The 15,682-nt window shown below is 39.9% G+C and overlaps 1 protein-coding gene across 1 annotated transcript in view; it reads left to right on the top strand.

The window, feature by feature from the left end:
• LOC150104729 (lysosome membrane protein 2-like) overlaps positions 1 to 15,682 on the top strand; it is a 431,261-nt gene that overhangs the window by 232,776 nt on the left and 182,803 nt on the right. The gene's annotated exons all lie outside the window — the stretch shown is intronic.

Here is a 15,682-nt window from a genome sequence, read left to right as displayed (position 1 = left end):
GAGGAGGGGAAGTATTGATTTTTACTTTTTTGTTAATGATAGCAGAGGAATCGTGTCCTTCGAGTGTCAAAGTAGAAAATTGTAGTATGTGTGAAGATTTTGAAGCTGTTTTGTGTGTAGTTGTTTTACTATTCTATCAAAATTATACACACAAATCCTATCATAGCTTCCCTTGAATCCATTCACCATCAGAGAACTTCACAAGCAATTCTGGCAATCCATTCCACTCATTCACTCACCACTCTCCACACAAAAAATCTGGTCCACACACTCCTACTAACCACACTCTTATACAACTTCTAGGGATGGTCCCTAGTTCTCTATTTCTCACTTATTGAAAAATTTTACTTGCATCAATTTTATAAAACCCCTATAATATCTTAAAAGTTTCTATCATGTCCCCTCTTTCTGCCTATCAACTAACCTTTGTAATCCACAAATCTGACACCATCTTGATCACTCATCTCCAAATATTTCAACCACCTTCTGGTTCCCAAGAAACCCAGGTGACCAAATCTGTGTGCAGTAATCAAGATGTGGCTGAATCATAGCATTATAAAGAGGGATAATAACGTCCTTATCTTTACTTGTTAACATGTTTTTCAACATTCAAGTAATTTGTTGAGCTATTTTATCAACTTTTGCAGTATGCCCTCTAAACTTTAACTCTTTGTACACCATTATCCCCAAGTCCTTAGCCTCATCAATTTCCTGCAAATCAATACCATCAATATGATACACCATATGAAACACCTTTTCAACCCAAAGTGCATAACCTTACATTTTGCAACATTAAATTATAATCATTATCCTTTGCCTGCAGTGCAATTTATTTAAATCATCCTGCAGGATATCTACAACACCTTTATCAACTACTGCTCTCCCCAGTTTTGCATCATCAGCAAACAACTGAATATCCCCTCTTAAATGTTTCCCTATGTCATTGATATACAAATTAAAAAGTAGTGGCCCTAGTACCGAATCCTGAGGTACTCCATTAGTCACATCATTCTCCTAGATTCCACCATATACTATTGTCTGGTGTTTATCCATCAGCAACCCACTTATCCAAACTACTAGCCTCATATCCATACCCAACCTCTCCAGTTTCTGTAATAGTTTTCCATGTGGAATTTTGTCAGATGCCTTAGTAAAGTTAAGCAGTATCATGGTGTAGCCATTACCTTTATCCAGTTCTGTTGTCACTATATTATAAAATGTGAATAAGTTACTAAGATAGGACCTGCCCTTTACAAAGCCATTCTGCCCACTATAGACTATTGCATCCCTATCCACTCACTGTTGTATTTTACATTTCACCAACTTTTCCAATACTTTAACAACCATTCCCAGTACATTAATTTGGTGGTATTGTTCAGAGAGCCAGTCTCTGATCCATCTAACCAATATATTATCTATTTGTATCCTCTGAAGTTTGTACACCAACTTATCATGTGGTAATCTTTCGAATGATTTTGCAAAGTCCATGAATATCTGTATATGATTCTCCCTTATCCAACACATTCATCACCTGATCATAAAGCATAAACAGATTGATAAAACAAGACCTGCTCTCGCAAACTCTTGCTGACAATCATTGAGAATCTTATGTGCATCAATCCAATCCTGTATTCTATTTCCAATAAATTTTTCCAACACTTTGTTCACAACTGCAGATATTAAGACCGGTCTATAACTGGAAACTTCTGTTCTCAAACCATGCTTGTGGAGAGGTATTATTTTGCCTTCTTTCCACACTTTAGGAACCCTATCCACTGTAAGATTCTCATTAAATAACCAGGACAAGGGCTTGGCTAACTGTTTTGCACACTGTTTAAAAATATATCCATTCCCACAGCCTTATTAACATGTAATCCAAGCAACACTTGATACAGCTCCGATTCTTTCACCTTTAATTCTCCTAATTTTTGCCTCCCTTCTACATGTTTATATCACCATGACATACACTGGTAAAGTGTTCATTAAATAATTTCACTATATGATTTGCTTTGGTTACTCTACTGCCATTGCTATTCACCATCATCAACCTGTCATAATTATTTTTCCTCTTGCTTGCGATATAGCAGAAAAATTTTCTTGTATTAGCTGTGACCTGACTGGCCAATTTCCTCTCATATTCTACTTTTTCTTTTTTAACCTTGCTTTCTATTTTTCATGCATCTGTTCACTGCAAACTCTCTTTTACTTCCTCCATAACAGCTTCTTTTGTAACGCTGCTTGCGTGATTTCACTAATCATCCATGTTACTCCTACTCTATTTATTCGTTTAACTCTTGGTATGCTGTTATGCATTGCTTGTGTTAGATACTCCTTTATCATTTCCCATGCACTGTCAACATCTTTTCTACACAATTCATCAACCCAGTGTATTGATGCTAGTTCACTATGCAGCTTATAATAATCACCCACATTATAGCTCCACATATAGACCTTCTTGATAACTACTTTTTTTTCCTATCCAAACTAACTTTCCTTCCAAACTAATCCCTCATGGTCACTTTCACCAACAGGTGGTAGTGTTGATACCTCATTCACAACCACATCCTGTGAGGATATATATCACAAAATCTAATACAAATAAACCTCGTGTTGCTTCCATCACATGCTGCTTTAGTTATTCCACAGAAACTCAACAAATTCACTCTCTTTTTACTGTACACTATCTCTTCTTTCCAATCTACATTCCTATAATTAAAATCTCCCATTAGGATCACCTTCCTTTTATTTGCCAAACTAATTTGTCTAAACATTTCACAATCAATACTCTCCACATTCTCTGGCCTATAATAGCATCCTATTAGATATACTATTCTATTAAACTACTGTTTACTTTGTTTGTTAATGATATTTCATGTGGATTGACTGGGGGATCTTCAAATGTTTTGCTGATGATGCAAAGTTAGGTAGAATTATCAGGAATAGTGCTGATGTTCATTCTCTTCAGGAAGATTTGAATACACTTTTATCTCAGACAAATGAGTTGGGTTGCAGTTTTAATGCTAATAACTGCAAGATGTTACACTTTGGGATACAGAATTATAAGGCTACTTACCATATTGGTGGAGCTGTACTTCAGGAAGTGAATGAGATTTGGGATCTTGGAGAACAGTGGACTGAAGTTCCAAGGGTGCATTGCACATGTTCCTAACACTGTACATCATATTACTGCTATGATAAAAAGTACACTTACAAGATAAGGAGGTGGTGGTACCACTATATAAGGCACTGGACAGACTGCATATAAACTATTGTGCTCAGATTTGGTCACCTAGTTTTCATTGTGATGTGAGAACACTAGGGAGGGTCCAAAGATGAATTACAAAAGTGATAACAGGACTCTAGAGTGTTGGCTATGAAGAACATTTTAGAGAATGTGGATTACAGAGGTTGGTGGATAGGAAGAAAAGAGGAGATATGATAGAGACCTTCAAGTTAGTTAAGAAATTCTATTGGATTAATACAAAAGAAATTATAAAAATAGTGGATGTTAAGATGGGAAGAATGAGAGGCCATCCCTGGAAGTTGTATATAGATGTGGTGAAGAAGGGTGTGAGGTGTAGATTTTTTACATGTTGCTGGTTGAGTCTTGACTCCATGGAGGTTACCAAATAATAATAATAATAATAGAATGCCAGCAGAGTTAGATATGAGGAATATGAGGAATAGACATGAAACAATATATCATGATATTTCTGGATCTTGCCATGACATTTGACATTATGATTGTTATACAAACTTTGAAAGCATGCATATTCAAAATACACCTGTGACATGGATAGGAGTATGGCTAAGTGACCAGTATCAGAAAGTAATCTACAGAGGTTCTGAATGTAACAGAAAGAAGATAATTATGCCATTGAGTATGATTGTGTACTATAGATTCTTTACTTGGAACGTTGTTGTTCAACTTCTGTATTAATGATATTGGTGATGGATTAAAGTGTGGTATCCAGTTGTTTGCTGATGGTGCTAATTTGGAGTGAGTGATAAGGGACAAATCTCAAACTCTACTTACAGACTGACTTGAACAGACTAATTCTATGGGCAAATATAATTTTTATGAAAGTAAGTTTACTGATAAAGGACATTGCATGCAGGGTATTATAATAATGGGAATGTGATGCAAGTAGTGAATGAAGCTAGGTAATTGAGGAGTAATTATAGTGAACAGTGAGTTAATGTTTTTTTTTTTTTGGGGGGGGGTAGGTACACATTGCTAAAGTGGTTAAATCATTGAATTGAATAACTACTGTTGAAGAAAACACTGACTTATAAGAAAACAAAAATGTTACTTTCTCACTTTATGATGCTTTAATAAGACAACATCTGACATCTGGACTACTGTGCATATTACACTATCTATCAATAATTGTCCCCATATCCCTTTTATTTGAAGTGATGAAATATTCCAGGTATGTTAATAAAATGAAAACCAGTGTACAGATAGTAGGAAGCAGTATTTCACCGTAGCAGTTGAATACAGGTGGTATGGCAACGTGAAGTGAACTCAGTGACTTCATGAGAGGTGTCGTCATGGGCTGTCACATTGGTGGCATGTCCATATAGACCATTGCCGCTCAATTGGAGTATCCAAAATCAACAGTTGGCGATGTGATCAACAAATGGAGACATTCTGGCATCACTAGTGTAGGATTTTATTTATTTAGTGTATGATGATGCAACTGCTGTGAGGCTTTTTTTAAAGGGAAGTATGGCACCATCTCAATCCCTGCCCCCCCTTAATTTTATTCAGGCTCAGGACTGGGCATAGCTGATGAATCAGGCCTATGGCTGGGTCTTAGGTATTCCTGACTGTAATCCGTGTGTGTTTACTGGTCCAGTTTGTCTGTTCTGAGGGATGAAAAACCCGAGTTTCCGGGTGAAAAAACCCTACCTCCATAAGAGACCGTCTAACTCACCTTTCGTCAAAAGAGACCAGATAAAGGTTCCTCATGTCACTGACAGGAATCGAACCCAGGTCTTTCTGACCAAAGGGCTTCTTCCATACTGGCTGAGCTACGGAGGCTCACTAGTGCAGGAAAACACCCAGGGCAGCTGGTGAAAATGACTGATATGGAGAGGAGGTTGTTAAAACGGAATGCAGGCAAATACCAGCTACAATCAGCACAGACTATCTGTGATGAGTTACAGAGCGCCAGTAATACCATGGTGAGCACTGATACTGTATGAAAAGAACTCCATTTATTGAGTTTCCACAGAATTGCAGCTGCATACGTGAACTGGACAATTTATCAGTGGAAAATGGTATTCTGGAGTAATGAATCAGGGTTCACCTGGTGCACCTGTTCTCTGTTTGGAGTGGGACTACTGGTCATTGTCCATCGTTCCATGAAGGCATCTCAGTATCTTGATATTCTGGATAATCGGGTGCTGCCTACACTGTGGAGTTTTTATGGAACTGACTCATGTTACTATCAAAATGATAGTAACATGGGCCCCACCCATGCTACAGAGCTACAGCTGTTATGGAATGGTATGAAGAGGTGGGTGTTAAATGACTGCCCTGGCCTGTGCAGAGTCCTGACCTCAACCAAAGCGTTGTTGTCTTGGTTGCACACCTGATTGGCTGTGCCCTGACTGGTCCGAGATCCAGTGCGGAAGTGAGCAGCCTCCACGTGGCGTTTCCTAGACACCGTGAGGTGACCAAGTGGCTCACTGTGCTATTCCTCCCTACCTGGATTAGCACCCCTGGTAGGGTTTCACTTCTTCACTGGCAAAAATTCTACTGATGAAGACAGGCTCTGATTGGTCGGAGTTAGGAAACTTCTCAAGAGTAGATCCTGAGGTCCAGTTGTTGTTTGATGGAACGTCACTCACCTGTCCCAGCAGTGTCCTGAAGAAAAAGAAGAATCATCATCGTAATGATTGTGGACATTCTGTACCTATTAGAGAGAGAGAGAGAGACAGCAACCTTCCAGTGGTTCATCAGTTCCAGCTTTAAGGCATTCCGTCTGACTGCAGTCATGCAATTTCCACCGTGGTAGGTTTCAGAGTACATCGTATTTCCAAACATCCTGTTGAGGTAAATGCTGCTATTCACACCGATTATGGACATTCCATACCTATCAGAGAGAGACAAGAACCTTCCATTGGCCCGTCAGTTCCAACTTTGAGATATTTCGTCTTCCCTGACTGCAGTCATGCATTTTCCACTGAAGTAGGCCTTGGCGTACATCATACTTCAAAACATCCTGTTAAGGCAAATGCTACTATTTGCACCAAACGCAAATAGTAGCATTTGCCTTAACGTTGAATTGCTGAAGAGGAAAATATTCTAGCCACTCATGAGATCCAGTTGTTGGCTTCAAGTATAAAGAACATTAATGAGGCCTTGGCTAAGGTGTATCAGCATAGATTGCTTGATGCCATCAAAAGCCATAGAAGAAAGAAGACTGAACTTCCATCTAGGGAAGGGACGGGTAATACCTCTATACCTTCCATCCCTTTAGTTTCTCCTTCCATCCACCAATCTCATAGGCTATCCTTTGATTCGTTCGGCTGAGGAAGCTTTGATTTTCAGAGTAGCATCTTTCCTGGATGAGTCTCCTCTTTCCCAGTATAGCCATAGTTCTCTTCAAGAAATTATCAGTGCCCACCTAATGGGACAAGATGTTGAAGATCAGTTGAATTGCTACCTTCAGAAGGAATTCTCTCAACACCAGATGCTTCATCATCATCATCGGCCTCAGCCCTGTCCACCCATAGTTGTGTCCAAGAGAAAACAGAGGAAGAGGGCCTATGCGTTAATGCAGGCCCTCTATAAGAAAAACAAAGGGATGTGTGCCAAAACCATTTTAGATGGCACGTTCCCCTCCACCTCTGAGAACAACATGAAAACTTTGTGCAGTTTTGGAGTTCGGTCTTCTCCACTCCATCTCTGCATTTTTCTGGGAATGATTCACCCACAGTATCACGGTCTATTCCTGCCTCACAGCTCTCCATATCCATTTAAAAAATAAAATCAGCTTTCCCTGCAGATTCATCTGCCCCTGGACGACCAGACAGTTTTCTTGCATCAAGACTTTGAAAGGTGCCTCTTCCTATCTTAGGATTTAATAGATCTTCTTCTTTCTACAAGAGTGATTCCACTGTATCTCCGTCCTTCAAGAACTATTTTTATTCCCAAGAAGGAAACCTCTCACATGCTTCAGACTATAGGCCTATTACTATATCTCCAGTAATTCTTAGACTTTTACACAAGATTTTGGTTAGACTACTGCAGCAATTTGTACAGCACAACTATCGACAAAGAGCCTTTATCCCTTCGGATGGCTGTGCTGAGAACATTTACCTCCTTTCCTCTCTTCTTTTGGGTTCCCGTCGCCACCTTAAGCCTCTACACATGGCATCCCTGGACCTCCAAAAGGCCTTTGATAGCATCTCCCCTCCTGCTATCCTTAGAGTGCTATCTGTTGCCAGATGCCCAAAACCTTTTTTTACTTATGTTATGGAGCTTTATATAGGTGGCTCAATCTCTATCACAACAGGGGGGGGGCATGTGATCACAATACCTGCAGTGCAGAGTGTTCATCAGGGTGACCCTCTATCTCCTTTATTCTTCAACTGCATCATAGATGAATTTCTTCACTCTCTTCCTAATCATATTGGTTTCTCTCTAGGTGCCTCTTTCTTTAATGCTATGGCCTTTGATGATGACCTTATTCTTGTAGCCTCTGCAAAGGTAGGCTTGCAGGAACTCCTTGACTGGGCAGTTGACTTCTTTCATATTTGAGGCCTGAACATTAATGTTGAGAAGTACAAAAAGCTAAGGTGACTCTTAAGCCCCAGCAAAGGCTCTTTATTCTGTCCTATTATCTCTTACCTCGATTTTACCATAAGCTGGTTGGTTCTTGGTAGGACATATGTCTTGATACTGTCCTGAATGGATAGGGCTGTTCATGCTGCCATTAGATCATGGCTCCGATTACCACCAGACACCCCAGTAGCATACTTCCATGCTTGGGTGAATGATGCGGGCTCGGAGCCCATCACTAAGGTGGTTGATTCCATGACTCCACTTAGCTAGAATAGGAAAACTTGCAGCTTCATCCTCTCCTATCTGTAGAGAGGCTTTCCGTAGCCTGATTATCCAAGAGGACTTTAGATGCATGAAAGGGTGGACCCAGTATCAGGGTTCCCAGATTGAGACAGCAAGAGATGAGTATAAGAGATGGGCATCATTGCTTTACAGTACTATAGATGGCGCCTCATTAGCAGAGTCATACTTGGTACCCCTCAACATCATGGGTACGTGATAGAACCAGATTACTTCCTGGCTTTGAGTTTGTTGATTTAATAAGGACTAGAATAAATGCCCTGCCTACTAAGGCCTGCACAGCCCGATGGGGCAGTGATGACATTAGTTGTAGGGCTGGCTACTACTACACTGAGACTTTGTCACATATTTCTCAATGCTGTTTATGAACACATGGTGTTTGTGTGAAGAGACGTGATACTGTGATCTCCATATTGGCTAACCGTTTTAACACGTTCGCTGCCACGCTACTTCGGCATGGTCTGTTCCCCTATGCCGAGCGATTTCACTTCTTCAACGTCAGTACGATAATCTCGTTACCGGAGGTAAGCGTCCTACGAGTATATTCGTAGTTGGCTTGTACAGAGCATATACGGTCTATGAGAATACACAGTTTTGATGCTAGCCCCACAAGCCAAGCATTTTCACTTCTTCAAGGTCACTACAATAATCTCTTTCACGGCGGTAAGCGTCATACGAGTATACTCATAGCTGGCTTGTGAAGCAGGTTTACCCACTACGAGTATACTCGTAGTTGGCAGCGAACGTGTTAATAACAAAGGTTGGGAGACCACAGTTGAACCACACTATAGAACCACTTCTGGCATTAGAAAGCCAGATATTGTAATGAGGAAAGATGGTGGTGTCTGGGCAACTGATGCTCAGATAGAGGGTACTGGGCGCTCACCTATTGCCATGAGAGCAAGGTCCAGTACTATGAGCAAAATGCTGATCCTTGCCAGGCAAATAGAAGAGGAGTTTGGGGTGGTTCCTCGTTTTACCAGCACCACCATCTCTCTAAACGGTGTGTGGAGTGTAGCGAGTTATAGAGACTTGTCTCCACTTGGTTTATCCAAGAGTGATGCTAAAGTTATTTCTTTGAGGGCTCTACAGGGTTACACTGGTGACCTGGCATTACTATCAGCACATGACAAATAGGATACCAAGGACTGGAGTCGGGTATACCCTTGTACTTTAACACTTGTAAAGGCTTTGGACCATTGTTATGGCTTTGGCCTTCTTTAGTCCTTTTGGACGTGTTGTAAGAGTAGTACTGCTCTCTCAGTATGAAGTGTAATAAAATAAAATAAAACGACAATGCCCCATTCATGCCACAAAGTTATAGCTGTTATGGAATGGTATGAAAAGATGGGTGTTAAACTGCCCTGGCCTGTGCAGAGTCCTGACCTCAACCCCATCGAACATCTGTGTGATGAATTTGTGCAGGGATTGAGGTCCAGAGCAGCACATCTTTGATCTGTTACTGAACTCGGTGCTGTTTTGATGGAGTAATGGAGACAAATTTTACTTGATGTCTGTCGCACATCAGTGGAAAGCCTCCCTCAAAGGATGCAGGAGGTGATCAAAGCCAAAGGTGGACATACTCAATATTAGGGTTTGCCTACTGGTATATTATAAAGACAATTATTGGTAGATAGTGTACATGCTAACCTGGGTTCTGAAGAGATGGGGAAACAATTGAGAAGATCCAGAATCAGGTGACCAAGAAGATAACTGACTTATGGAATTGTGTATATGAGAATTGAGGGAATGCAGTCTTCTAAGTTTAAGCACTGAATGAGAGGAGATTTATTATTATTATTATTATTATTATTATCCTCAGAGCTTCATGGAGTCAAAAGACTCGTGGCAGGAGGTCTCATTCTCACACACACATGAGACTCACTGTACTGTGCCTTAAACATTAACTGTTTCTACACTCACCACACTCTTGGGCTGTGTTCTCATTACTCACCACTCTCAAGGCATAAACCTACTCCTCACATCTCCCTACTCACATCCTTCTTATCAAGCTTCCAAGGAATGGCCTCTTGTTCTCTTGTCTCCACCCATTCTCTGCAAAATTTGATCCACATGCAAACTCCCCTTATCATCTTATGTCTTAATCATGTTGCTCCTCATATCCACTAGACTCTGCTATTTGCATTCTCTTAATCTGTCTTCATACTCAACATTCCACATTTCTCAATATCATGGAAACATGCAAGATAATAAGGAGATTATTATTATTATTATTATTATTATTACTCAGCTGTCTCCATGGTGTCAAACACTGATCTGAGGACCCTCCAAGAAAAAAACTTGTCCAACACCCTTACTGACCACACCTGATGCAATTTATGTAGTTGACCTCTTGTTCTCTACCTTCTTGTCATGCACTGAAAAAAGTCTTTGGTGTCACTGCTATAAAATCACTTTAGTGATTTGTAGGCTTCTATTCATGTTCCCTTTTTTTTTTTTTGTGTGTGTGTTCATGTTCTTCAACAACCATGTAATCTAATGTCCTGTTTTGGCCCCTTTAGCAATATGCACTCTAAACTTTAATTCTCTCTCTCTCTCTCTCTCTCTCTCTATAATCACCCACAAATCCATGATCTCATCAATTTCCTGCCACTCAGTTTCATTAATGGATTTCACAGCCTGTGATCTCTCTCTCTCTCTCTCTCTCTCTCTTTATCCCAAAGTATAGGACCTTACACTTGGCCACAGTAAATGTGCAGCTGTTATCCTTTGCCCATACTGCCAACAGACTGGTGAAAGCAGTAACTTCACTAAGATAATATACCCTTGCAAAGTGGTCACTCCTTAACCCAACTATTTTATTTGCTTCTGTCTGCTCGTGACCATCATCACTCATTAATGTTAATCTTCCATAGTCATTCTTCCTCTTACTTGCCACATAACGAAAGAATATTCGGGATATCGCCAACCATATTCATCCTCATTTGTTCCAGTTTATGCAACTGGTCAAAGTCCACCTTTGCAAAGTTCAGCATTGTCACTGAGTAGGCATTTATTTTTTAATAATTTGCTACTTTCCATCTTGGAGTGGAATTATTATCCTTTCCTCTCCCAAGCACCTTCCAGAACAGAGGCTTAAATTAAGGAGTTTGGTCAAAAAGAGCCAGTTTCCTTGCACATTCTCTTAATGTACTTACCTATATGCCATCTAATCCTGTGTCATTTGCATTAAAGTTTTACAATATCATGCTTCTGTTATTCATCAACCTATGTTCTTATATCAGTGTTAAATCTGGCACTGCAGTATCTCCACACAAATGGTACACCCTTGTAAAATGATCACTCAGAAACTCGAGTGTTTCATTTGCTTCTTTCTCTTCCTTGCCACTAGCACGCATTAAAGTCATACTTCTATAGTCTTTCTTCCTTTTACTTGCTATGTTTACCTGCTAAAATGTGAAATAACTGTTTGGTCTCGTCAGCTAGCTTCCTCTCATAATTAGCTTGGTCCTTTCTTATCATACAGATCACTCCATGTCTTGTACTGCTCATGTGCATACTGATAACCGTTTTCTTTATATTCCCTTCACAATTTTCTCTTTCAGGTAGAAGTAGATCAGGTAGAAGTTAGATCTGCAGATCTAACTTCTACCTGATTTATCCACCTGACTCTGGGTATACAGTGTGATACTGTTTTCTTCAAACACCCATTGATCATATCCCAATCATTATTAACATCTTTCCTTATAAATTATTATGCTATGGCACTGCTCTAAACTGACTCCTCAGTTTGTCATAATCATCTGTTTTGATTTCCATATATACCTCTTTTTAAGAGAAAGTTCTTTATGTCCAGCACTCTCACTGGTCAAGACCATGATTGCTTTCCCAAGTCAATGACAGTGTTGCTACATTGGTTATGATTAAATTCTCTCATACTATGACCAGTTTTCTAGCTAGAAAACTGGTCATTGGGATATTTTTGTAAGTTCATCCCAACTTGCTAAAATCATACCTTGTAAGTGGAGGTGATATCATAGAAATTCTTCTTATTATTATTATTACGGGCAGCTCCAAGGAGTCCTTAGACTCATTGAGGGGGGGGGGGGCAACATCATGTCAAGAACAACTATTCAACATTCACACAGTATCTATCATACTCCTCTTGAATTCATTTACAGTCATGGCACCCACAACAGGCTCTGGCAGCTTATTCCAATCATTTACCACTCTCCAAGTAAAAAACCTAGCTCTAACACCCTTGCTAACCACACTGTTACCAAGCTTCCATGGATGGCCCCTAGTCCTCCCACCACCAGTCCTATTCTCAAAAATATCTTCTGAATTAATCTTATAGAAACCCTTCAGTAATTTGAATGTCTCAATCATATCCTTTCCGTTTATCAACCAATTTCTGCAGCCCACAAATCTTCAACCTGTTCTCATAAGGTTCATTCCATAGTCCTGCTGTTATCTTCATCACTCGTCTCTGGATCCTCTCCACCTCCTCCCCATCGAGAAGAAACCCTGCCGCCCATATCTGGGCACAGTAGTCTAGATGAGGTCTTATCGAGGCTCGATACAGAGGAACAATAACCTGTTTGTCTCTGCTCGTTAAAGTGTTTTTCAGCAACCAATTGATTTGATGAGCTGATTTTGCCACTTTTGCTATGTGTCCCCTAAACTTCAACCCCCTATCCACCAACACTCCCAAATCTCTGGCCTCATCAATCTCCTAGAGTATACAGTTCCACCAATGTGATATACTGCTGCTAATCTTTTCACCCCAAAATGCAAAACCTTACATTTTTCCACATTAAATTTACATCTATTCTCCTTAGCCCAGTCCTCCAAACTATCCAAATCATCCTGCAAAATTTTGACATCATGAGCATTCACTATTGCTCTACCTAACTTTGCATCATCCGCAAAGAGATACACAGTTCCTCTCAGATCCTTTCCTATATCATTAATGAACAAATTAAACAGTAGTGGTCCAACAACAGAACCCTGCGACACACTGCTAGTTACAGGCCCTCTTTTGGACTCTACTCCTGAATAAACCACTCTCTGATATCTCTCCATCAACCACTCTCCTATCCATCTCACCAATCCTATATTTATTCTCATATGCTGCAGTTTACTTATTAGAATTCCATTTGGTATCCTATCAAAGGCTTTAGCAAGGTCCAGTAGAATCACTGTAAACCCGTTACCCTTATCCAGTTCAGCCGTCACTGTGTTATAGAATGTGAGCAAGTTTCTGATGCATCATCTACCCTTCACAAAACCATGCTGTCCCCATAGAGTATCCCGTTTTCATCTATCCAATCTTGTATTTTCCTTTTGACTATTTTCTCCAAGACCTTGACAACAATTCCTGATATGCTGATTGGCCGGTAATTTTCAACAGCAGTCTTGGAACCTCCTTTATGCAGTGGAACTATTTTCCCCTCTTTCCACCCCCTTGACACTAACCCAGACCCGAGACTCAAATTAAACAAAATGGTCAAAGGCACTGACAATTCTTTAGCCGCTTCTCGTACGACATGAGCTGGTATACCATCCAATCCCGCAGATGAATTGACATTGAGGTTTTGTAATACTATTCACCTCCACTTCATTCACCACAATTCCTGAATAAGCTGTTTGTTCTTCCATTTCTGCAATGTCACCACATGGATGATATACTCTTGCAAAGTACTCACTCAGTAATTCTACTATATCAACTGATTCGGTTACCTCCCCACCATCGGCGTTCTTTAAAATCAATCTGCAGTATACATTTTTTCTTTTACTTGCAACATATCGAAAAAACTGTTTGGGATTCTCTTTAATATGCATGGCTAATGCTTTTTCATAATCCACTTCTGGCCTGAGCTTTATACCATTCATGTGCCTGTAGGTAACCTTTCTCCTTAAATTCTCTCCACAGTTGAAAGTTTATTTTTCACTTGGTTAGAATATACCGTTCATGTGCCTGTAGGTCACCTTTCTCCTTAAATTCTCTTCACAGTTGAAAGTTTATTTTTCACTTGGTTAGAATATAATAAATTTAGTTTAATCCTTTATCCAAGTGTGAGCAAACAAAGTTTGCGCCTGAAAGTATCTTCAGGACTGGGGTAAGGTAGTGCAACACCAGGACGACTCCTTGCAAAGGTGGATCAAGCTACTAACATCCACAAGGAGATGTGTTTTGCATTATGGGAGATACTGAGATAGGAGTGTTAGTAGCTTCCTCCACCTTTGCAAGGAGTCGGCCTGGTGTTGCACTACCTTACCCCAGTCCTGAAGATACTTTCAGATGCAAACTTTGTTTGCTCACACTTGGATAAAGGATTAAACTAAATTTATTATATCTCTCCACAGTTGTTTCTTTTTTTTCAGCACAAGCTTAATGGTGTTATTCATCCATTTAATCCCTACTTGATTTATTATTCAGACTCTAGGTATACAGTCAGCCATTGCCTCTTGCAAAAACTTCTTAACCGTCTCCCATGCACTATCAACATCCAGCCCTTGCAGTTTTACATGCCATGGCACTGAACCAATCAAACTCCTAAGCTTGTCATACTTACCAGCCTTATAATTCCACATGTACCCTTTCTTAATTGTAAATTCCACACCTTTAGCCACCTCCCAAGTCAAGACCCTATGATCACTCTCACCAATTGGTGGCAATGTAGTCATATTCGTTACAGATTCAATCTGTAACGAATATGACTACATTGCCAAATCCTCAGATTCAATTACTAGGTCAAGCACTCTCTGCCCCCTAGTATTTTCCATTACATGTTGTCGCAGATAGTTATCCCTTAATAACCGCATAAAACCCAATTCCTTCCTCCCGTGTGTCCTCTTCTTCCTCCAATCATTGCTACCATAGTTGAAATCTCCCATAATAATTACCCTCCTTCCACTCATTTCTTCTGTTTGCTTGTGCATACTACTCCATCATCTTTTCCATCACCTGGTCTATTGCAGCACCCAATTGTATATTTTGTTCTGCTAGCCTCAATCTCACTCCAAATGGCCTCAGATGTACTCTTTTCTCTATCTTGCAATTCAACTTCTATTCTCCTTGGCTGCAGCTCATCAGCTATCATCAACAATACTCCTCTCCCCATTTTATTCTCCCTGTCATTTCTGAAATATCAGTGTCATCCCTTGAAAGCAACTATGGGTGTGATTTGGAAACATGTATCATCCAGATTCTTTTCAGTCCAAATATTATGTTGAGTATGTGGAATGGGCTGCCATTTGATGAGTGCGAGTGCATTTTTGATTAACATGCTCATGTAGAGATATTATAGATGTTTCAGTAGGAATGATCTAAAATGACCCACTTTTGATAACAACCCCTTAATAATCTTCATTGGTTATTAAATATAAGTTTTAGATTGGTGATATAAATCAATGTTAATGAAAGTTAATCAAACATCATTATCTCCTCTTTCTTCATTAATTTTCTAATAAATAATTATCTTTAATTGAATAAGGTATGGAAGTAAGAAAAGCACACAAGGCAATATACAAAACTTCATGGATAGGAGGATGAGGGAGGGATGTGATTGCAATATAAGGTTGAATGGGATTGTTGCCAGATTAATGGTGGATGCATTG

The sequence above is a fragment of the Typopeltis vanoorti genome, chromosome 7, assembly GCF_054136105.1.
Source record: "Typopeltis vanoorti isolate ZY-2024b chromosome 7, IOZ_Tvanoo_1.0, whole genome shotgun sequence".
Lineage (NCBI taxonomy): Eukaryota > Metazoa > Arthropoda > Arachnida > Uropygi > Thelyphonidae > Typopeltis > Typopeltis vanoorti.
This window is presented reverse-complemented; position numbering and strand designations above follow the sequence as displayed.